The sequence below is a fragment of the Canis aureus genome, chromosome 6 (genome assembly GCF_053574225.1).
Source record: "Canis aureus isolate CA01 chromosome 6, VMU_Caureus_v.1.0, whole genome shotgun sequence".
In the NCBI taxonomy this organism is placed as follows: Eukaryota; Metazoa; Chordata; class Mammalia; order Carnivora; family Canidae; genus Canis; species Canis aureus.
The window spans coordinates 35,150,183-35,174,038 of record NC_135616.1 but is presented as its reverse complement, the minus strand read 5'-3'; the positions used below and the strand labels follow the sequence as shown (position 1 = coordinate 35,174,038).

The 23,856-nt window shown below is 39.2% G+C and overlaps 2 long non-coding RNA genes across 4 annotated transcripts in view; one reads left to right on the top strand and one right to left on the bottom strand.

Moving 5' to 3' along the window:
* Positions 1-6,020: 6,020 nt before the first annotated feature.
* Positions 6,021-23,856, top strand: part of LOC144315698 (uncharacterized) — a 48,429-nt gene continuing 30,593 nt past the window's right edge. For 2 of the 3 annotated variants that reach the window (XR_013381498.1, XR_013381497.1), the window contains exon 1: positions 6,330-6,620. This is a non-coding gene — a long non-coding RNA (uncharacterized LOC144315698). Of the gene's footprint in view, positions 6,306-6,329; positions 6,621-23,856 lie in introns of those variants that run through there. The other variant, XR_013381499.1, reaches the window with a different exon arrangement.
* Positions 19,390-23,856, bottom strand: part of LOC144315700 (uncharacterized) — a 51,051-nt gene continuing 46,584 nt past the window's right edge. Inside the window, exon 2 of the long non-coding RNA XR_013381501.1 lies at positions 19,390-19,606. This is a non-coding gene — a long non-coding RNA (uncharacterized LOC144315700). The remainder of the gene's footprint in view (positions 19,607-23,856) is intronic.

Genomic DNA, 23,856 nt, shown 5'->3' with positions numbered 1-23,856 from the left:
GTTATGTGAATTATAAGTCAAAAATGCAACTTTTAAGCATTGTTTCCAAGTGGCTCAGATAATTCGACTGTTTATTTTCAGTCTAGGGTCCTGACCTGGGAAGTGAGATATTGTAGGAGAGCAATTATAGAGACATTTAAGATCAAGGATCTTTCCTTGCCCTTTCTTCTGTTCTACAGTATTGTAAGGAGGACCCATCAAAATCTGTGATGAAAGAGGAAAACAAATTCCTCACAGAATTCTCATCCCGTAACAGATGGGCAAGATCACGGTAGATTGTCTTCTTGCCCTCCTGACTCTGAATCCAGCCAAATCTATTATTTATTTTACCTCCTCCGCCCCCTATCACATGTTTCATATTGGCTGGTTGGAAACTGGTTTTTATGGAATGAAGGAAGGAAAGTAGAGAGGGAGAGGGAGGGAGCAGAGGTGTTTATATACCCTTAAATTTAAATACTATCTTCTAGGTGCCAGACACTGAGTAATTACTATATATATTTATATATATTAGTTACTATATATATATATATAAAATCTCTCTCTCTCTCTCTCTCTCTCTCTATATATATATATATATATATATATATAAAATCTTTCTCAACCTTACAACAATCTCTGAAGTAAACTGTATTATTACCATTTTAGAGATGAAATCAAGATAGTGAAGTAACTTACACAAGATTACATGGATAGGGGAGCCTGGGTGGCTCAGTCGGTTAAGCCTCTGCCTTTGGCTTAGGCCATGATCTTGGGATCAGAGTCTTGGGATCGAGCCCTGCACTGGACTCCTTGCCTTAGCAGGGAGACTGCTTCTCCCTCTCCCTCTGCCTCCCTCAGGGTAGTAAGACAAGAAATGAGTGGAGGTTAAATAAAAATTGGACTAATAATTATATAGATTTTTCCATGTTTTTCACATTACTTTATCTGTATTTTCCATTTGTTATTTCTGATGAGAAAACTAAGGCCAGTAAAAGCTATGTGCAATACAATCAGTTCATTTCAGATCCAGGATTCAAACCCAGATTTCTTGGCCCATATTTTGGTGCCAGTTCACTCCACACTACACTCTTGTCTCATCTAACACTTTATCTGTGGTAAAGAGACAATGGTGGCAAATGCTTCTTCAACATGTTAATGATTCTGATGATACTGACATTCTAGTTTTGCTAAGATCTCTATAAATGCTGTCCTTGAAACTCCCCATGATAAAGGTAATGACATCACAGACAAAGCTGCTGAAGTACATTCACTGGCACCTTTACCAGTTTTCTTCTTTTTCCAGAACTGTTCAGATATTATAGGATTAGGTCCAGAAATTTCCAAAAGGAAATGACAAGAAATGATTTCCACACTTTAAAATTAAAAATACTCATCTTACTCACTTTTAAAAGGAAGTGAGGAGGTGGCAGGAGAAGCTATAACAGACTCTTCATGAAAAAGACTCAATCCTTTGTAATTAATGGGAACCTCTAAAATCAGAAGGCAAGCCCATTAATCATTCAGCCAATTCTCCATGAGGTTGGCATCACCAACTCACCCACACACCTTTAATGACTCAATTCACAACGGGCTAACTTGAACTGCAGGGATGGTCCTCAGAGCAACATTTTAAAACTGCTGCCAGTGGAATGTGAATGCTGTCATTAAATCAATGAGTTTGTTCTTTTTCTAGTCCATAAATGTAGCTTTTTTTTTTTAAGACTATGCTGGGAGGCATTGCAATTGCATCCAAGATTAGAAGTGATAGGCAGGAAATTTTGGGGTTTGTTTCTCAATATATACTAGGAATTCTTAATAATTAGATCCTAGAAGAGAAAGATGCTTCTTGTCAGATAGTGAGTTTAATATGCTGATGATTACCCAAGGGAAGCAGAAGATGCAGGAGAAAGGATATCTCCACTGGGTGGGAGGTTGGCTCATGTTTCCTTCTAATTCAAAAGTATTTGTGTTCTTTTCTCAGTTATTTTTGGAGTGATGTAATTAGTCAAGAAGACATATAATGGAGCAACTCCTCCAGGGAGTTCCCAGATGGACTGTAAGAGCACAAGGACGCTCCCAAGAGAAGACTCTCAGGAATAGTGGCCGTTTCCAACTATATGATTCCCCAAGAATTGTGTGCAGGGATCACCACCCGTCATCTAGTGAAGGGAAAAATGTCTTCTATGAATTTCACCCAAATTCTCCTGAGTTGTTGTTAAACCTTATTAAGCTAAAGTTCATCTAACTGGAATATTTAGTTACACGGATCTTATGACACTGAACATGTTAATTTTATCAGAAAATGGAAGAAAAACATTCTTAATAAAGAATTTTTTTAAGTATAGGTTGTCTGGAAGTCAGCACAGACTCAGTCTCCTCTGTTTCCAAAAGATATTTATAGGCATGGGCTATGAAACAGGATTTGTGTGAGGTAGTTTCCACAGGCATTACCTCAGAAAACAACATCATGAGGAAGTTGCGAGTATTTCCATTTTATGATGGAAGACAGTGAGGTCTGGAAAGTTGAATGGCAATCACAAAATTATTCTCTAACCTTCTCCATTATTTTACAAGAAATATTTACTCTCAGACTCTGATGCCTCCTCATTAGTGAGGAAAGACAAGTACTGATACACAACAGACTTCAGTTACGAGGAAATAATGTGGTGAGATCACAGGGAATTTCCACTTGTCCTCCAAATACACAAAGAATTGAATTTAACAGAACTCCTAGCCTCCTAGTATATGAGGAATTGACTATGATTTTTTTTTTCAGTTCTATAGACATTATCTGTTATGGGCTAGACTATGTCCCCCCTGAATTCCTACATTGAAGTTCTAACCTCAGTACTGTGGAGACAGGACCATTAAATAGATGATTAAGTTACAATGAAGCTGTTAGGATGGGCCCTTCTTCAGAATGACTGGTGTCCTTATAAGAAGAGGAAGTTTGGATGTATAGAGAAACAGCAGGGGTGAGCACCCATAGAGTAAAGACCATGTGACTAGGCCATCCGCAAGCCAAGGAGAGAGGCCTCAGAGGAAACGAACCCTGCCAGCACCTTAAACTTGAATTTTTAGCTCCCAGAACTGTGAGAAAATAAATGTCTGTGATTTAAGCCACCCAGTCTGTTATTTTGTTCTGGAAGCCCTAGAACACTAACACACTTCTTTATGGAAGTGGTTTTCTTATTCAGATAAAAATGGATACAAGATGTAGTTGTTGCTGCTCCCAAGTGATGGAATATGTGGGTCTTTTACATTACTGTGATCAATCCTGATTACTGATCTATCAGGACAGAGAAGTACAAACCATAGACAGCAGTAGAGTTGGAACCACTCCAACTGGAATTCTACCAGTGAAGAACTCACAGTCTATTCATATGAATAAGTTTTTAGCTAAGGGATCTAAATAAATATATTCACCATATTAAAGAACTATATTCTTGGTGCTTTGCTAGTCATATTCAATATCATTCACTAAAGAAACTCAACATTATATGTGAGATTACACACCCACATAAATATAAATACACATATTTGTAAAGACAAATTCTGTTTATATCCCTGGAACCTCAATGATCTAAATCAATATGCTGTCTAACAGAAATTTCTGTGATGATGAAAATGTTCTATATTTGTGCTGTACTATATGGTAACCACTATCCACATATGGCTATTGAGAACTTGAAATGTGGCTAGTGCTACTGGAAAACTGAATTTTTAGTTTTTTAATTAAGATAAATTTAAATAGCCACATGTAGTTAGTGGCTTTCACACTGAATAGTGCAGTTCTAGATCATACAAAAATTAAATATGGCTTCGATATTGTTTGGAAATAAACAGATGTAAAGCTAAACACAAAGAAACAAAAACTCTGTCTTGTAATATTTTACTACAGATGCTGTTTTGCTTGGCAAACACTGATTTGACCTTTTTAAGAAATGAAAAACAAAGAAAAGATTTAAGACCTATGCAATGTTTTTCAACATACAGTTATGTACCTAAGGGAACTTAAAGAATTTTAGAATTTTAGATGTATAGGAGATCTGAGAAACAGGTAGTTTTGGATTTCTGATTTGAAGAAATTGGACTGGGCACTTCATAAAAATTTCTTGTACCAAATCATCACATACATAAGAAAGAAGTTAATTTCTACAAAGCCAAATTCAAGAACAAGGAATCCATCTCTAAAAGCAAAATATAGACTGACAGGAGAAACCATTACCATGGGGATAATGAAGGCAGACCCTGCTGTTTTGCCATCCCACAAAAAGGGGTTTCATGGATAATGCAAATCTGTGTGGGAAAGTCCTGTGCAGAATTTTTTTGACGACAAGCATTTAACCAATTATCAAGCACCACCAATGATCTGAAGAAAGCTAACACTATAAAAGAAATCAGAGGTAAGAGAGTAACCTGAAAATATTTTAAAATATTTAAATTTTCTCAGGAAGATAACCACATTCCTCAAAAAAGTTATGAAACAAAAACAGGAGATTATGAAACAAGAGTAGGTAACTATGTCAAAGAATCAAAGATTGTAAAATAAAAACTATAATGGCAAAAAAAGAGAAAGAAATACAGACAGACACAAATTAAGACCTAACCAGCCAGCTACATATCACACTGAATTCACACAGACCGAAGACAAGGAGTGAGAAAATATAAGACAAATATTAAGCAGTAGGAAAACTTTTTTTTTTTTTTTTTTTTTTATTTATGATAGTCACAGAGAGAGAGAGAGAGGCAGAGACACAGGCAGAGGGAGAAGCAGGCTACATGCACCGGTAGCCTGACGTGGGATTCGATCCCGGGTCTCCAGGATCACGCCCTGGGCCAAAGGCAGGCGCCAAACCGCTGCGCCACCCAGGGATCCCAGCAGTAGGAAAACTTGATCCAGAAATTCCGATCAGAAAATCTGGGTAAGGGGGAACATTTGAAGAAATACTGCAGAAAAATGTCCCTAAACTAAGAAAATGGGAGAGAGAGAGAGAGACAGGAAGAGAAAGACATAAGTCTTGGGTTGTAAGGATCTGAAAACGTGGGGGAGAATTGCAAACTATAACAAACCTGGACACTCGGTTATCACAGAAACTCAAGGGAAGAAGAGTAATAACTAAAAGCGGCCACAGGGACGCCTGGGTGGCTCAGTGGTTGAGCCTCTGCCTTTGGCTCTGGTCAATCCCGGGGTCCTGGGATCGAGTCCTGCACCAGGCTCCCCATAGGGAGCCTGCTTCTCCCTCTGCCTGTGTCTCTGCCTCTCTCTGTGTGTCTCTCATGAATAAATAAATAAAATATTAAAAATAATAATAAAAAAATACAATACAATACAATACAATACAATAAAACTTTCCTCTTTTCTGCCAGAGAGGAAAGTCAGGCTCCCTACAAAGGGATGGGAATGGAGTGACATCGGCCATCTCCCTAGGAAATCATACACAGCACATGCGCACCAGAGGCGACACTTCCGGGAGAACAGAGATGTCAGCTTGAGAACTTCAGGGTCACTTGGACGTCTCACTTCCGGGTCATGTGGAGACAGAACGGTAAGGCCCACCACCTGCAGAACCTCTGGAGCCACAGCGCCCCCTCCTAACTGGCTTTCATGCCGAAATACTCCCTGAAGCATCAGAGCATCACGCCCTCCTCCGGACTCTCCCACGTGAAGCTTCTGCTCCAAGTAAGCGACCTTGCTCACCTGCTCGCTCACACGCGCCACGCCCACCCTGGCCTTGGGGAAGCCTCGCCCGGCGTGGGTTCGGACACTGTTGGTTCGCAAACTCCCCGCCCCGCACTCAAACCAAGGGCGAGGCGGAGCTGGAGCGAGGCCGGCCCTGCTGACCGGGGAGGTGCGGTGGCTCCAAGAGCGGGGAACTCACCCAGGAGGCGGGTCCAGGGGCCGCAGGGCCGCGCACGCCTCCCCGCGGGGGGTCCCCGGGGCTCACGTGACGCCGGAAGTGGCCGCCGCTGCGCATGCGCCCGGGGGGGGGGGGGGTCTCAGCGGCACGTGCGCACACGGGCTGCGCCCTGAAGACGCCTGCCGCGTGGGGTCTGAGGGCGCGGTGTCCAGTGTGAGGCGGCGGAGGGGGTAAGGACGCCCCCCGCCCCCTGTGCAGGGTTCCAGACCCCGGGTCAGCCAGTCGCATGCCCTCCAGGAACTCCGCCAGCTCTCCAGCCCCCGGGCCCCCTGCTCCTCATGCCCCGGGGCTGAGCCGGGGGTCCCTGGCTTGTTGGGCGGCGACCGGGCTGCGGCAGAGGCGGCCGTCCGGGCAGCCGTGGAGGCTCACGAGGGACGAAACAGGGTCACGAGAACGATTCCAAAAGTAAGTGACCGTTTTCTTCACCAAGAGCCTCGTGATTCAAACCACGGATCGGTTAGGCCCCCTGGGCTGGGAGTCGGCCCCTCACTCGGGGTGTTCACGCCGGTGCTCACGGAGTTGGTGGAGATGCCACGTTAGCCGAGTGCTGCGGTGTGAACGCACACGAGCCTCCTTGTGAGGCAGTGATAGTGTCCAAGACCATCCCATCTTGGAGCACAGCTTTCTCCTCTGGAGAGGTGTCCGCATCCCGTGAGGACAGGCTTTGTCAGCGTTCACTGCAGGCTTGCTGGGTGAATAACGTCCCCCAGGCCCATGCGGGTAAGGAGGACAGGGCCCAAATGATCCAGCAGTGCAACACCGGAGGTGCCCACCTGGCCTTGAGGAGAGGGAGGTGGGCAGCTTCAGGAACCTGAGGAGATTGTGCCTACTATATATGTTGGCTGGGTTCTGCACTTACCTGCTACACGGTACCGTCCTTTATTTATTTATTTTATTTTTTTTTAATTTTTATTTATTTATGATAGTCACAGAGAGAGAGAGAGAGAGAGAGAGAGGCAGAGGCATAGGCAGAGGGAGAAGCAGGCTCCATGCACCGGGAGCCCGATGTGGGATTCGATCCCGGGTCTCCAGGATCGCGCCCTGGGCCAAAGGCTGGCGCCAAACCGCTGCGCCACCCAGGGATCCCTACCGTCCTTTATTTAAAAGATGAATTAATGAGGCCTAGAAAAACAAATGGTTTTTTGAAGGTTACAGAGCTAGTGGACCCTGAGCTGACATTTCACACATTCCATTGCTCTTTCTGCCGCCCTACTTGGGTTGCATTTCACTAGATTTGATTATACACTATCATTGTTCTCTGATTATTTCTTGTGTCTATATTGTATACCCAGAGTAGACTGAACTCCTTCAGAGCAAGGACCATTTTCTTATAGTTATTCCCATAACATGTACCATATGCTTAGGCATAGAGAAGATTCCAGCAGACGTTTCTTACCTTGAATGGAATAATCCTCATGATGTAGTTTCCCCATGACCCTGCAAGTACCTGTACAATAGCACTTGGTCTTGAGGAAACACACATCTGTGCCCATCCTGCTGGGAGTAATATGCCAGGAGCATCCTGTTGAGGAATAACTCTGTCCTCCTTTGAGTCTTTACTGGTATCACTGGATTCTAAATAGAAGCCACCCTATTCTGAAGAAATTCTTGGGAAATTTCCTTTATCTCTCTTTTCCTCATGCCCAATTCCATCTTTAAAGCAGTATAAAAAGTATAGAGAATGACTATAGAATCAGCCTTAGAGATTCCAAGAATAATAATTCACATATGTCTTGAAAGGTGTAGGTGTAAGATGAACAACATAAGCTCCAGGCATATTTACAGTCAAGAAAAGCAATATTATTTTACATAAATACATATTTTATAAAAGAATAAATGGAGGCTCTTAGCAGGTCTCATGCCCAAGGTGCCTTAGGTTATGCTGCTGATAAGTGGAGGTTCAGAGAATGGATTCCTGGTCTTTCTAACCCTCAGATTAGAGAGAGTGAAATGATCTTTCCTCTCATTAAAGCTGCTGTATCCTGGAGGGTGAGGGGGAATGTCATCAAAGGTTACTGCTAGAACATTCCTTCAGACATATATGAAGGCTAAACCAGATGGACTCCAGGAAGTGTGCAATAGGTAAGGTATCTTGAGGAGTTACAAATAAATTCTCCTGATCATTCTTTAGAAAGTTAGAGGAAGAGATCATATCATAGCCAGGTGAAAGTTCAATAAAGTTTTCCCACCAGCTAAGAAAGATGATCAAGAAATTCAGCTCCAACCCAGCTCACGGGCAATTGCAGCCATTCTCAAAAAGATCCTGTCTTCCCAAAATAAATGTCTGCTCCACTTGAGTTAAAATTAGATACACATTAATTCTGGCTGTTGACATGAAGCCTCTGGCAAGCTGGGTAGAATCCAGAATACTCTATAGAAATGACCAGGCTCTGTAGACATTTCCCAAGGCACCCAGATAAAGGATTAAATTGTCTCACCATTTCTCCATCACCAGTACCCTCTGTGCCTCCCTTACAACCAGCCATGTTCTGGTAAATGCCAGGACACGAGCAAAAATGCTTCTCTCTTTCTGGCTGAAGTTCCAAATGGAATGGCACACATACAGATGGTTTTATTTTTGATAACAATGTCAATTCCTTGCCCTGACACTATACTATTCACTATGTAATTTATCCATTCTTAAGACAAGTATATATTGATCATCTACATTGTGCTAAGACATAAGACAAGGTCCCTGCCCTCAGGGTCCTCATGAATAAGGTATGAAAATTATTATTGTTTTATATTCTTCCTTTAATGAATAAGGAAATAGACACAGAAATGTTCAGTGAATTTCCAACATTACTGTTGGAGTAGGAAAAAGTCCAACTTTTTCAGTGCCTCAGAGATAGGACTTCCCTTTTATCCTCATTCCTTTCAAAACAGACAAACCACATGGCAGCTTACAGTACTGCCTTATTCATGCTGTTTTTATAGTTTCTCCCAAAAGATATTAAAGATATGTGAATATACATAAGGACATTTATTTTTGAACTTGTGAAAATAAGTTTTTGTGTGTATAAGGAAGAAATATAATTTAACCAAAACTCCATCTCAAACTTTTTTTTAATGCATGAACTATTTGGATGTAAAAAGATTACCTGCTGAGACAACTGTTTTACTTTAGTGTTTGTTTACTATGCTTCTGGCCCTCATGGTTCCAGGTATGCATTCTTACAACTAATATTCCTAGAAAAGTTTTCTACTTAACTTACTTGTTTAAGGGACTTCATTTCTTTCCTGTAGAACAAAGTCTTCCTGTGGGATGGAGTTCAAACCCCTTAGGACTATCCAGTGATCAGGGCCAATATTCCTATGAATGCATTCATTACATTTTAATTGAGAATTTAGACTTGGGATACAATAGTGTAAAATTCTGAGCCCTTGTACCCAAGGAACTCCTTGTCTGGCAGTGGAGGAGAGCAGTAAGCAAATGGTCAGAATGTATGGGGAAGTTTTCTTGTAGGAGCCTATAGCAGGCAGAGAGCTCTTCGGAGAAGTGATTGACTCAGTTTGAAGATGTGTGGTCAAGAAAAGCCTCTTGGAGGAGGAGATGCTTGAACTCTCTCCAACAAGAGTCCTTCTCAGCCAGGCCAGTCTTCTCACTGTTGTCTGTGCCAGCCATGTACATTTCTGCCTCCTACTGTGGCTTAATTCAATGACTTCTACTGATCAAGCATTTACTATGTCCTAGACACTATGTTAAGGACATAAAGTCTTACCACACTAGCTCTCAAAGAACTTAGAATTATTGAGGGAAACTATTTCCTGTATTTGCGATGCCCTTGTTCAATACATTTAGAAGACTTCAAATATGTACAAGATATTAATTTCCAATATCATCATTTCCTTTGTCCAGATATCCATCTTCAGGGACATGTCTTCCATTAATTCACTGTATAATCTCCCAAGACTCAGAAATACTCCTTCATGCCTAGGATTCCCATTATATACTTTTTGTTTCCCTGTGGTATTACAAATACAGATTGTACTTTCCTATAGTACCATCGGTCAATGCTGAGGGGACCCGTAAGAAAATTTTCCAAGGTCTGTGTGCTGGGTCACTGCCCAAATGCTTTTGTAAAAGTGCTGTTTATTCTTTTACTGAGGGTCTTCTTTATGATGCTCCATGAGAGACATTACAAGCTGGTGTTAATATTAGGAAAGTTCTGGGTCTCCTTAACAGTTCATCTAATCTTACCTATTAAGACATTATATAATTTGTGTAGTTGGTCAGATTTTCCTGTTCAAGGGAGACTAAATTCTGTTTTATAACCAAACTGGTGGCAAACTCATAAGAAGCATTTTTGGGGCGTTTGGCTCCATTTACTTCCTTTTTTCTCATTTCTCTCTTTTAAGTTAATTAATTAATTAATTAATTTATCTGTCATTTTGCTAAATTTTACATGTCTTGGTAAGCTCCCTTAAGTCTTTTCTAAGAGACTTACCACTTACCATCTAGCACAGGGTAGCACAGGGTTAACATGGGACTAGGGTTACATTACAGCTTTCGAGGATAAATTTCTTAAGGAGTATTTGGCTGTTTTGCTGCTGTATGAATAGGCAAAGTCCCCTGAAGGAGAAAATCTCTTCTTTTGTTTCATGATTTTAACAAATTGAAACAAAGCCAAGATGTGAATTTCAAAGACCAATCCTGGAGTCCTCAAGTCTGAGCAACAAAAATATAATTTCAGCTCTTGAAGTTTTCATCTACTAGAAGGTAGGAAATGGAGAAAGCTGACTCTTATTTATGTTCCTGATTTGCCAAGCTGTAATGATACTCCTTTCCTTAAATTTTATTGATTTTGATAAACTCTGAACTCTGTCTTGCTTTAGGGAGAGCTATAGAGGTATAGATTTTTATGTCAAAAAAAATTTGTAAGATCAACATTTGTTCTTTGTGATGGCCTATAGAGAATATGAAGAGTAGGGTTATTGAAAAAAGGCTTCAGTAACCAGCATGCAGAAAAGCCCAGGAAACCACTGATTGGCTCTGGAAAGCTGGGCTCAGGCCAAGTCTCAGTGACCTTTTTGGTAGAATGCATTCCAGCCAATTGAAACTCCCAGCCTAGTCCCCAAACAAAGTGGTAATGCTGTCCTGCCCAGGTTTCTACCCTCCAATTCTTAGACCACCTGCAAATCGTTGCTCCAGCAGCCAGTTATCTCCTATTAATAGCCTACATCGCCGGAATTGGTCTTCTGGGTCAGGCTATGAATTGACTATGTAAAAGAGATGGTTAATATCAGAGGTTGGAGGGTCCCGGAAGAGACCCTTTTTGTCTCCCTGTCTTCCACAGACTATAATCTTCTGTGAGGATACGTATGATATTTTATCATAAAGGATTTATTCTTTGGACCCAAGTGTTTCTATACTCCTGTGTCTCGATGTGTCTGTATGAATGAGCCTTTCTGGAGTGTTTCATCCTGACAGCCTGCCTTCCTAAAACTCTGGGGGATAATTGCCTTGTTATCAAGGAGAACCAGGGAAGAGAGGGGAAGTGAATGAAAGACAGAAAGGAGAAAGAATCAGTCCAATCCCAAGTTGATAGACATGTATGGTATATATACAACCTTTAAATCCCCAGGATGATGAAAGAAACCTCAAACCATGCAAGAATTGACCTAAAGTAATGAATTTACTTAAGATGATCCAGCAAAACACCTCTTCTGGAGGAAAGTATCTTCAGCCTACAACTTGGGTAGCCACTACAAATAAATTTTCAAGGAAAATTACTAAACCCCAGTCAATATAAAAAGAGACACAAACAAGCAAATGTGTTCACAAACTGGCAGAAACAACAGACAACAAAAATATAGTCACAAAGTTTCCACATTTTATAAATACTGCACAAATACTATGAGATAACTGTGTTTACTATACCTATGTCTAAAAATATTAACATTTCTTGAAAATATTTTCAGGGAACAGAAGACCATAAAAAGTAGGCTAGCAAACTATAACAATAAAAACAAATGGCATCTGTGTAGGATGTAGAAAGCTCAAAAAAAATCATTCTCAGCTTTAAGAAAAAGCTGAGTAATCTTTGAAGATATAATTTTTCTTGAAGCCATCAGAGAGCAAAGTTTTCAAAACTAGCAACTTACTAGCCTGAAACCTATTGAAAGGGAAAGTATCCAGGAAGAGACAGGGGACTAGCATTTGCAGCAAATGCAGGGAAGGCAAAAAGTCTCACCTGGTTTTGGCTTCTGTGACTTTCCTACAGAACAAAAGACTTAAGCTTCTAGGAGAATAGCATAAAACCCTGTAACTTTCAAGGTACAAGTAAACACATATCACAGCTGGAGGAAGAGAACAGGAAAAACCCTCTATCTCTGGGGAATAAAGAGGGACAAGAAAACATCTGTTTCCAAAACACTAGAGATCCCCCACCCAGAGAGAAAGGCAGAGTCTTGGAGAAGACCCCACACATGAGATCCAGGGACAAAGCTTCTACCTAAGACTAAGGCTGATCCAAGACAACAAAGAATGCCTTCCTGCTCCCCCTGCCTCCAACCAGGCAGCAAGTATTGAGTAACAGTAGTTTATGAGGAGGAATCAGGGCAAGAACATCCAGGGTGAGCCTCTGTGGGTCTCAAGCACAAAAAGAAGACCCATTGCTAACAGTGAATCAGACACAGAAAATAAGTCTGACAAAACCAGTTCCTATCCCATGCATAAGATAATAAACAAATCCGCAATTAAAGCTAAAGAGTTTAATACTTCTCTCTCAGTAATAACTAGAACAACCAGACTAAAAAAAATCAGTAGGGATATAAAAGACCCAAACTGGAACATTATCAACCAATTTGATCTAACATAATTATAAAATACTTGACCTAAGCACAGCTTATCTCTATCTATTAAAGAAATTGAATTTGTTGTTTAAAAACTGTCAAGCAAAGAAACTCCAGGCTCATATCCTTTCACTGACACAACTTCTTAGGTGACATCAAAAAGATGATTTGCTGTATTTCAAGGCAGAAGGAAAATTACCCCTGGTGGAAGGTATGGGATGCAAGGAAAGAGGGATGAATACAGAGGGGAATTATATGGTAGTAAATCTAAATAAATATTAACTTTATAATATAATTAACATATCTACTTGGTGGGAAAACTGGCTAAAATTAAGGTGCTGGACAATAAGGGAACAATGGAATATTAGTTGAGGAAGCTGATCATTTTTTGTTTTTAATTTTTTTTTTAATTTTTATTTATTTATGATAGTCAGACACAGAGAGAGAGAGAGAGAGGCAGAGACACAGGCAGAGGGAGAAGCAGGCTCCATGCACCGGGAGCCCGACGTGGGATTCGATCCCAGGTCTCCAGGATCGCGCCCTGGGCCAAAGGCAGGCGCCAAACCGCTGCGCCACCCAGGGATCCCTGATCATGTTTAAAATATTATGAGACCCTTGTATTGTTTAGGAAGTAGGTAAAAATTTTAGTTACCAGACTTTGTTACAAATGAATGTGCAAATAGTCACTGTAAGCACATATGTACACTCACATGTACACATACCAGAGAAACAGTTTATAAATATGATGAAAAAATAACATAATAAAGGGGGAAAAGGAAAAATCAATCCAACAGAAGGCAAGAAAAGAAGAAAACTGAAGAAAAGACAAATAATATAAATAAGTCCAAATTTATCAGTAATCATAATAATTTTAAGTGCACTAAACAAATTGAAAGACAAAGATTGTCAGATAGGATTTTTTATAAACACTAAACTAGTTATTGACTGTTTTCAAAAGATACACCTTAATAAAGATATAGAAAGTTTGAAAGATGATATAAAGGGGAAAAAGAGGATATATCCAGCAGTTACTAACCAGAGAATGATGGTGTAGCTGTATTGCTAATAAACACAATGAGCATTTTTAGAAATAAAGTTGGTCATGATTCAATGACAAAAGATTCAAAAATATTCAATTCACCAGGAAGATATAAAAAGATTCTCAATTCACACATGTTCACTAAAATAGCCTAAAAAGATATAAAGCAAAAAATTTTACGATTCTGGAGAAATTGACAGGAACATCATTAGAGATGTGGGAAATTTCAACACATTTCTCCCAGTAGTAATAAAACATGGTAAAATATTAGTAAGGATATTTATATTGCATAGTTAATCCCTTTGGTCTAATTGATACATATCACACTTTACAATTGGAGGCTATACTTTCTTTGTACATGTTCTGTGTTTTTTTTTTCCAGGTTTATTGAGATACAGTTAACATATAACATTGTGTAAATGTAAGGTGCACAACATCTATCATATATGATTTATGTATATCACAGTGTTTACCACAACAAGATTAGGTAACACATCCCTGATTTCACATAATTGACATTTTGTTATTGTTGCTATTATGGTGAGAACATTAAAGCTCTGCCGTCATAGCAATGTTCAAGCACATAATATAGTATTACCTACAGTCCCCATGCTGTATATTAGAACCTCCCAGAACTTATTCATCTTATAACTGAAAGTTTATACCCTCTGGCCAATATCACTCCATTTCCACAACCACTCAGCACCCGGCAACAACCATTCTATTCTCTGTTCCTATGAGTTCAGTGATTTTAGATTCCACACACAAGTGAGATCATACAGTATTTTCTTTCTCTGTCTGACTTCCTTCATTATCATAATGCCCTCAGGTTCCATTCATGTTTCATAAATGGGAAGATTTCAGTCTTTTTATGGCTGAATAATACTCCATTGTCTATATATATCACATTTTCCTTATCTTCACCTATCATTGGGCACTTAGATGGTTTTCATATCTTGAATATTGTAAATAATTCTCCAGTGAACATGGGAATGGAATTATCTTTTCAAGATAGTGGTTTCCTCAAGAAAATATGGCACTAGATTGCAGATGGCAGCTTACTTCAGGGTCCTAGTATTAACATTTTTAGCCGTGTCATACCTTAGCATGCCATTGGCATTTGCACTCTTCTTTCTAAACCCCCACTTGCCTTGTGCCAGTTCTGAAGTCTAGCTTCATGCATCAAAAACTCTAAAGCCTCCTGGGCACCTTCTGCTTTTGCCCCTTTGACTGTCTATGTCTCTAAATGCTGAGGCTGGTGATTCACTCTTGTTTTATCCTAGAACTCTTAGGGACCCCATTTCTGTTATCCTAATGCTTCCACATTACCTGATGTCCTCCCTGGGAGCCAGGCCTTTCCCCCACATACTCTCAACTTTGATTTCCTACCTGTACATCTTCCTTCATATCTCACCAGCATTTTTGAACATGACTTTGTTGGTCCTTTCTGGCTCATGTCACTATTATACCACAGTAACCCAGTCCCGACAGTTTGAATCCTAAACCAAAAGAATAAGGAGACCAGCAAAGGATTAGAGGAAGCACAGCATCCCAACAACTTTTAATTATGATGAGATTATAGAAAAGTATAACATGGGCGGACAGTAATTTTGCCATTCAATTTTGCCAGGCTGCCTTTGCAGCAGGCAGTGAAGCATGTTTTATATTTATAATTGGTATGTGCTGTTGCTCAGGGGTGGGCGGTTGCATTCCCACAATATATCACAGTGTAAGTTGCTGACATGCCCTTCCCTCTGGCTTCTCTGGACTAGAAGGAACCCATTTATTATTATTATTATTGATATTGTTTCTGTCTGCCTTTGCTTTTAACTTTTTCATTGGTATTAATTAAAGGGTCCTTGGGCTTGCACAGGCAGGCATCCCAGTCAAAAGGAGGGTTTTATGCAGGTCCCAGTCTCTCTGACAGCACAAAAGCAGGAGTTCAAATGAGGAAACATCAAACATCATCATTTTAATTTGTAAAGGACATGGGATGCTTTGTAATTGGACAGCTCTTGATGACAAGGAAGTCACTTGAAGACTGATCGGGACTGGTGGCGAAATGGGTTCTCAGGCCAGATTAGGATGCTCATCTACCAGAGTCAACACAGCTGACTGTGTAACTAGCAGAACAAGTAAGGTCTTCAAGCTCAGATGAGCAGAGGCTAGGATGTGGGGAGGTTCCTCTGTTTCAGAGAAATGAGAAATGAAGTGAGAATAAGACCCTAGTAACCAGAGGAGAGGAAGGGTTTCTAAAACTGTATATGAAAACTAAGAAATGAGACTAAATACTCAGAAAATAGGCCAAAATGTATAATCAGTGTTATCATTTATGGGAGACACCTTAGGGTCTTGAAGTAGTAGAAAAAATATTTTTCTAGGGGCGAGTTCACAAGGGTTCTAATTCACACTTCATGCATTCCTAATTGTGTGTCATGGAGCAATCCATTTCTTCCCATCTTTGGGTTGCGATTTCTTCATGTGTAAAATTAAGAGTCATACCACACAGTTTCTTAGCTCTCCCTTCCCTCTCACATCCTACCATGCTAGTCTACTGACTTTCAGAACAGTTCAAGAATCTCTCTCTTTCCGTTGCCTTTAGACCTGATTTGCATCCATGGCCATATGCATGCACACACATACATACCACTCATGTGCCCATAGACACACACTACAGATGAAGCAATCATTTCAGGGATATATCTTGTGAATTGATAACCCAAATGGATATTTAAGTGTGACTATTCACCTTATTTCTATTTTGGCTTCAATTAGCTGTTAATTTTCTTTAAAACTTAAATCAGATATGGAATCAAGTGGCTTCTATTGAACTACTATATGCTAGCATTCTTCCAGGAAGATTCATTTGTGTCTGCTTTGATTATTCTTCTATTATCAAAGATAATATAAGACCAACAATATTATTCCCATTTAATAGTGGAGGAAAACAAGGCACGATAATCTGACAAAATTAGATAACTGCAAGGGGTAAACCTATTTAAACATTTTCTAGTTACAAATTAAAGGATAAAGACTTGATTACTGGTATTTATCAAAATCTTAGCAGTATTTTCATCTCCATCTGAAATTCTGTCCCCAGCATGACAGTCTCCCTGCCTATTCCAATCTCTTCCTCCCCAGAAGTGATTATTCCACTCACTGGGAATTTCAGAGAGTCTTCTACTGTCTCATCATCAGGTGCATGATTCTTATTTAAATGTGAGTTCTTGGACAGCAGAAGCCATGTCTTACTTTGTCCTGGAGCCTTTAGTGCAAATCATCTAAGACCAAGAACGTAGTATCCAATAAAAGAAATAACCATAACAACATGAGTGGCCTAGTTGGATTCACTAAATGTCTGTTCTTCCCATGTGTTCGTAGCATCTTTTTGTTAAAGATGTAAGAGAAGGTGGAAGTCTCAGTATATTCATTGCAGATACTTGAGGGAAGGTATAAAAGGCGAAGATTCTGATTGCCTCTTTCTCTCCATTAATGGGGTGGTGAAGGACAGAGCACAACATACTGTACTTAATGCAGATTCTGCTCAGTGAAACAATGATTACAATCAATTTGACTACTAATGTGACTTATCTTGTAAATTGCTGGGTCATTAACTTCAACAACATCAATGTGCTGTCACTATCCAATTCCACCAAATTAGTGTCCGAGGTAATAGGAGAACGAATGTATTAGTGCGTTATTGGTGGCTAATAGAGACAAGTCTTTAATGTGCTACACAGAGCAGCTGAGGCACCAGAGACTAAGAACATAAGACCAGGGGAATTGGATGAAGAGTCAGAATCCACAACACGGTGGCGCATTAGGGCTGCTGCAGGCACTTGGTGCCTTAGAAGGCAGAAGAGCTGGGTGCTAGGGAGATCGCAACCTGTGGCAAGGAAAATGTACATTCGTTGACATTTGGGGCAAAAGTAACAAAAGCGCAGCATTTGGATTATCAGAGGACAATGGGCCTATCTTAAGGTCAAGTGCTTGAAGCAGGGCCTTTTCCTGCCAGCCCAGAAATCACAAATGCAAAGGAGCACCTAACTCTGAACAGACACGAAGACAGTCCTCCTAACCTGAATCTAACATTGGATCAATCTCAAGACCTATCCTAGAAATTACTTAGCAAATTGCATTCATATTTAATTTAAAAATTCCTTTGATTTCTAGGGAAAAAAAATCTGAAATATTTATGTCCATGTTCTAAAGAGACCCTTTGTACTCTCCTTTCCCATCCTTTCTAATTGAGAAGCTGCTATATCCATAGCCCCATGGGAGCAGCATTCAAACCACATGACCTCTTTCTTGTCACAGTTCATTGAACAAGAGATGAATACCTGAATGAGGTGGGTCAGGTATAGTCAGTCTCTCAGGAGAATGGAGCTTGAGCCAGTCAGAGAGTGTTAGGTACTAAACTGTAGCTCTTCTGAGTTGGAGTCAGTGCTAGGATACCAAAGCCACATTCAAGCCAACATTATGGGGGGAACAGAATCTAAGAGCATTGTGGAAGATTTTCTAATGCATAAAGGAGAATGAAAGACTTAAGTGTGGAGAGAAGCTATCTCAGAGAGATGGAGAAAGACTGACTGTGCCTGTCAGCTTTCCAGGTCCTGGGCCTAAAACCCACTGCATATCTGACAGATTTTATGCACATTTCCTGTATCTTCTCGTTAAACTACCTTTACTAGGTTTTTGTTTCATGCTCCCAAAAAAATCCCTAAGATACTCTAGTTTCTTCATGATTGTCAACAACATTTATTGATCACTTGGTGTACGTAGCACACTAAACCCTGCCAGAGACACTCAAAACCAAAAGAAGAGGTTATTGCTTCTCAGGGAGTTATAACTGAGTTGGAAAGATTTTTCTAAGTATTGGATAGAGTTGCATCTTTCTTTGTTGAAAGTGGGACTTGTAGGAGCCCAGGGTCTGCAATCTGTAACTTGTTCATGCCTGGGAGCCAAGATGGGAAATGTAAAGAGTATGCGAGAGGCATCCTGTGTAGAGTTAGGGTTTGACAGTTCTACAATCATCATTGCCACCACTATCAAAGCCTGTCATTGACTGTGGGCCCCTATGAAGGTGGCTCTGGGCTTCTGTATTCTTCATGGCTATCCCATAAGGTGGTGCTATGAATATACCTGTTTTAAAGGGCAAAAGCATGACACAGCTAACAAGCAACAGAACTTGAATTTAGAACCAACTACTCTGTCTCCAGATCTGCTTTGAGTCACTTTTCCCATCTCTCTGTTCCATATCTGCCTCTCTCTTCAGAGGTATCTCTGTCCTCTTTTTGGGTGAACCTAGACCTTCCAAATCAAATTTTAATCATCAAAGTACCTTATACCAGTACCCTAACACTTAAGAGAAATTTAAGTCATCATTTATCCACCTCCACCTCCACCCACACCCCATCCCCACCACACAGGGCTTGCAGAATGTCTGATTTCTGCACCTGAAAGGAAAAGCATTATCCCTTTTCTGTGAAAGTTTAGGCATCTAAAGGTGGGGGAGGGGAAGAGTAGGTAAAAGACAACAGCTTTATGAAAACCCTGAAACCCCACTTCATAGGCCTACAAATGAAGATTGCTCTAACTTTATGTATGCAATGAAACTCCAGGAATGACTTCAGAATTTTCTTGAATTCATATATATTCATATGAAGCTATTTCTTTTATTGTGTTATTAGTCAGAAAAACATTTTTGTTGATACCATTTAGGTTTCAGTTAGTTTATTTTAGAATGTGCTGTATTATATTCCCTTCCCTAAAGAAAAGATGGATTAGTGAGGTGCCTGGGTGGCTCAGTTGGTTAAGAGTCCAACTCTTGATCTCAGCTCAGGTCTTGATCTCAGAGTTGGGAGTTCAAGTCCTGTATTGAAAAAAGAAAAGGTGCATTAATATGTTGAGATTGGTCAGATAACATTCTATATAATCAACGTGTATTTCCCATGAACAATTCTGTCTTGCCATGACCCATACTACGCAAGGTATATAAGGAGTTGTGAAGCCAGCCATCACTAAGCTTATCACTTAGTCAAGGGTAACAGGTGTATCCATGACATGTATTATGGGTTCAAACTTACATTTAATACTGAGTAGATTTTCCACATTCTAGCAGAGAATTACCAACATAGAGGTACTACCAGGTGAGAGACATCCGTTGAGTATTGATGCTTGGCACAGTGGGTTGGACATGTCAAAATTATAACCCATGCACAAAGTTAAAAAAAAAAAAACTTTTTATTTTGAAATAACTGGATTCACAGGATGAATCTGCAAAGATTTGGGCAGAGATGTCCAGTACACCATTTTCTCATGTTCATCCAGTGTTAACATCTTATACGACTCTATTTTATTAAAACTAGAAATTTGACATTAGCATAATCCATTGAGTTTATTACAGTTTTACCAATTATATATACACTCATTTATATGTGGGGGGGGTGTAAAGTTCTATGAAATATTATCATATTGTAGCCTTGTATAACCACCACCGCAATCAATATACTCAACTGTACCATTAAGAAAGACTTCTCTTATGCTATCCCTTTATAGTCACATTTTCCATACCCTCCTCAACAACCCTAATCCCTGGAAACCACTAATCTGTTCTCCATCTCTATAATTAGGTTTTTGCATGAATATTACACAAATGTAATCATGTTATATATCTTTTAAGACTTTTTTTCCAGCATAATTTCCTTAAGGTTCATCCACATTTTGTGTATACCAGTAGTTTGTTCCTTGTTATTACTGAATAATATTCCATGGTATGGATTACTACAGTTTATTTGACTATACACCCATTAAAGGACAGGGGTAGTTTCTAGTTAGGAGGTATCTCAAATGAAGTTGCTCTGAACATTTATATAATGTTCTGGTATGACAATAAGTCTTTATTTCTCTGAAATAAATACTCAAGACTGAAATTTCTGGGTTAGATGTTAAGTAGATTTTCAGTTTTGAAAGAAACTGTTTTCTAGGGGGTTCCTGAGTGACTCAATCAGTTAAGCATCTGCCATGATCTGCATCAGGCCATGATTCCAGGATCAAGCCCCCCACATCAGTCTCCTTACTCAGTAGGGATCCTACTTCTCCCTCTCCCTCTGCCTGCCATTCGCCTGCTTGTTTCTCTCTCTCTCTCTCTCTCTCTTTCTCTCTGTCAAATAAATAAAATCATTAAAATAAACAACCTGTTTTCTAGAGTAGCTGTGTCATTTCACATCCCACCAGCAATTTGTGAATGATCCAGTTTTTCTGCATTCTTGCCACCATTTTTCCTCACCATTATTTTCCATGTTAGCCATTCTGATAGGAGTGTAGTGATATCTTACTGCATTTGAAATTTGCATTCCTCTAATAGCTAATGATGTTGAACATCTTTTCATGTGTTTGTTTGCCATCTATCTATCCTCTTCAGTGAAATTTCTGTGCATGTTTTTGCGCATTTTCTAGTTGGAGTTTTTTAATGTTGAGTTTTGAGACGTACAAAGCTGTTTCATATAACCAGCATTACTTCAAGGCTTCTAATTGGAAGACAATTTCTATTTTTCTTTTTATATTTTATATTCTAGGCAAGAATTAATCTTGACCTGGTTATTCTGCCAAAAGTGATGTACAGTATTACTGGCTTTTCACTGCTTTCCTTTGTATTCATTTAGTATATACATAGAAAGTATTCCACTTACTTTTATAAATTAATAAATCATGTATTCTATATTTTAAGTCTCTAACTCCTTAGTATACTCCTATACATTCCACCCCATGCTGTTTCCCTACCTTAATCTTTCACTACTCTGCCCATCAAATCTTTCTCCTGTACAACAGCAGACAGGACACATTGCATGTGTGAGGCTGGTACTCTTCTACTTAGTGGACTCATGTACTTCAGTTCCTACTAACATTCAAATGGCACACTTCCCAAGAATCAACCATGTTCCTTCCCAAATTTGTTTATGGAAGTCAGGCTTTTCATTGTAATTATGCAATTCAATAATATATTATTTAAACTAATGGAATGTAAGTGTGAAATAAAAGGAGATATTGTTTCTATGAAAAGTCCGTTGGTTTAGAAAGACTTGGTAAAAGCAAGTCAAATTAGGGGTGGGTGAAAAATTGTAAGAGTAGGGGCAAAAACATTAAAGTATAGAAGTGTTCAAAACTCAGATTGTATCTATGTATTTTTAACTTTTCACTTCTTTAAAACAAAAGCAAAATAAAATTGGAAATTGTATATAATGTATTTAGATGTAATTTATGTAAGAAGACCATGTGAAACTCCAATTAATGAACCCATAAAAAAAGTCCTTGGACTTATATTAAAACTAGTTAATTATCATTTTAAGCAAAATGGATAGCATTTATAGTGTAAGTATTTTTCTTACAGTTCTTCTCTTTAACTTTCTGAACATAGAAAACACAGGTTTGAATTACATTAGCTGAGGAGGCTTTTATTATGTTTTCTATTGAAACTTACATTCAGAAAACCTTTTTGTTTACATGCTTTCTCACTAGATTGAGAGCTTCTTAATGTCAGGAACCTGGCATTTTGCCTGACACATCATGAGTACTCAATAAATTATTGTTGAATGAATGAAAAGAAATCTGTAAAGCAAATTTATAAAAATCAAAAGGAAATTGTATCTTATGATCTTCATGCAATTATTTAATCCAATTCATTCAAAGAAGTTATCAGTCTCAAATATCAATAGTCAGTTTAGAGTTCATTTTCTCTCCCTACACAACTACATATGCCCAACAGAATTTGGACCTCTTTATTACTGTTGGTTTAATACCTCTTTAATACATACATACTTTTGTGGGTGCATGTATATAAAACATGGTCCTATAAATTTAACTAAATCTCATTGTAATAAAAAATCAGTAGTAAAAAAAATCAGTATTTCAGCATGGAGATACTCTGTCTTAACTATTACTATTTTCCTACATAGTTTCTGTAATATGGCTATGATACAGCCTACCATGACCTAGGTATCTAAAAAGACAAGCCCAAATTTAACCCTGTGAATTTCATGCACAGTACAGTATATTACTCATAAACCAAGTTTTTAACCTAGACATTTTATCTGGGAAGCATCCACAACATCCATGTGAAATCCAACATCCTAGGTAAAATGCTTTGCATCAGCTTTTTGCCAAGTGTCTAAGAGACCTTCAAGCTCAAAGGGGTCCTTTTACCACCATCCTTGTCCAGTTAAAACAGAATGGACAATTGAGAGAGGGACCTTCATAGTTCGACCTCTTCAGTTAAGTGATTTGACTGGTCAGTTATTTTTAGGGCCTCATCTAGCAATTATGAAAAGAAAAGAATAAAACACCTGCTGTATTGTTTATTACCTTTGGCTTCACTTCTGTCCCTACTCTCTCACTTTGGGGAACAGGTGACACAATCCATCTTGGTGCAAATGTCAACCATCTTGTCTCTCAACTGGAAAGCTAGAAGTGACAGCTTGGTATATTAAGAGGTCTCTGCCCAAATAAATTGATGTCAAGTTTTATTACACATAGACCAAGCTATGAGGCACAGGACAACCACTCAACGACTATACAGTATACAAATGGTATACAGCAGTATTGCCATTTCTTGAAATAAAGATAGAGGCAGGGAAAGTATGTGTTCTCTAGAATGCTGAGGTCTACCAAAGAAGACAATACACGTAAATGAAGATATATGGTGGGGTCTTTGTGGTGTTAAAAGAAAGCACTTCCTTGTCCTTAAGGGCTGGAGCATGGGTGAGGTTCCCCAAAGAAATGCCTCCTGGTAGCACCAGGACTTCTGAAGATTTAAAGAAACAGAGAACTGGAATAGAGTAAGCAGCCTCAGGGAAGTGGCTCACACTCATAACTTAGTTTAAAAGAGAGAAAAATGGATAGGGAAAGATTTTTTAGTAAAAACCATTCCCAACAAGTAAAACAAACAAAAAGATATAAATCAATACTACCAGCATTTTAAATACTTATGTAAGTCTGTGCTAGATTTTAGAAGAGTACTTTTGAAACTAACAGTTTCAACCCAGTAGAGAATTGTAAGATCACCATTAAAAAAATAGAATAGAAAATATAAGAATACCTCACATATGGTAAAGGTAAGATATATAT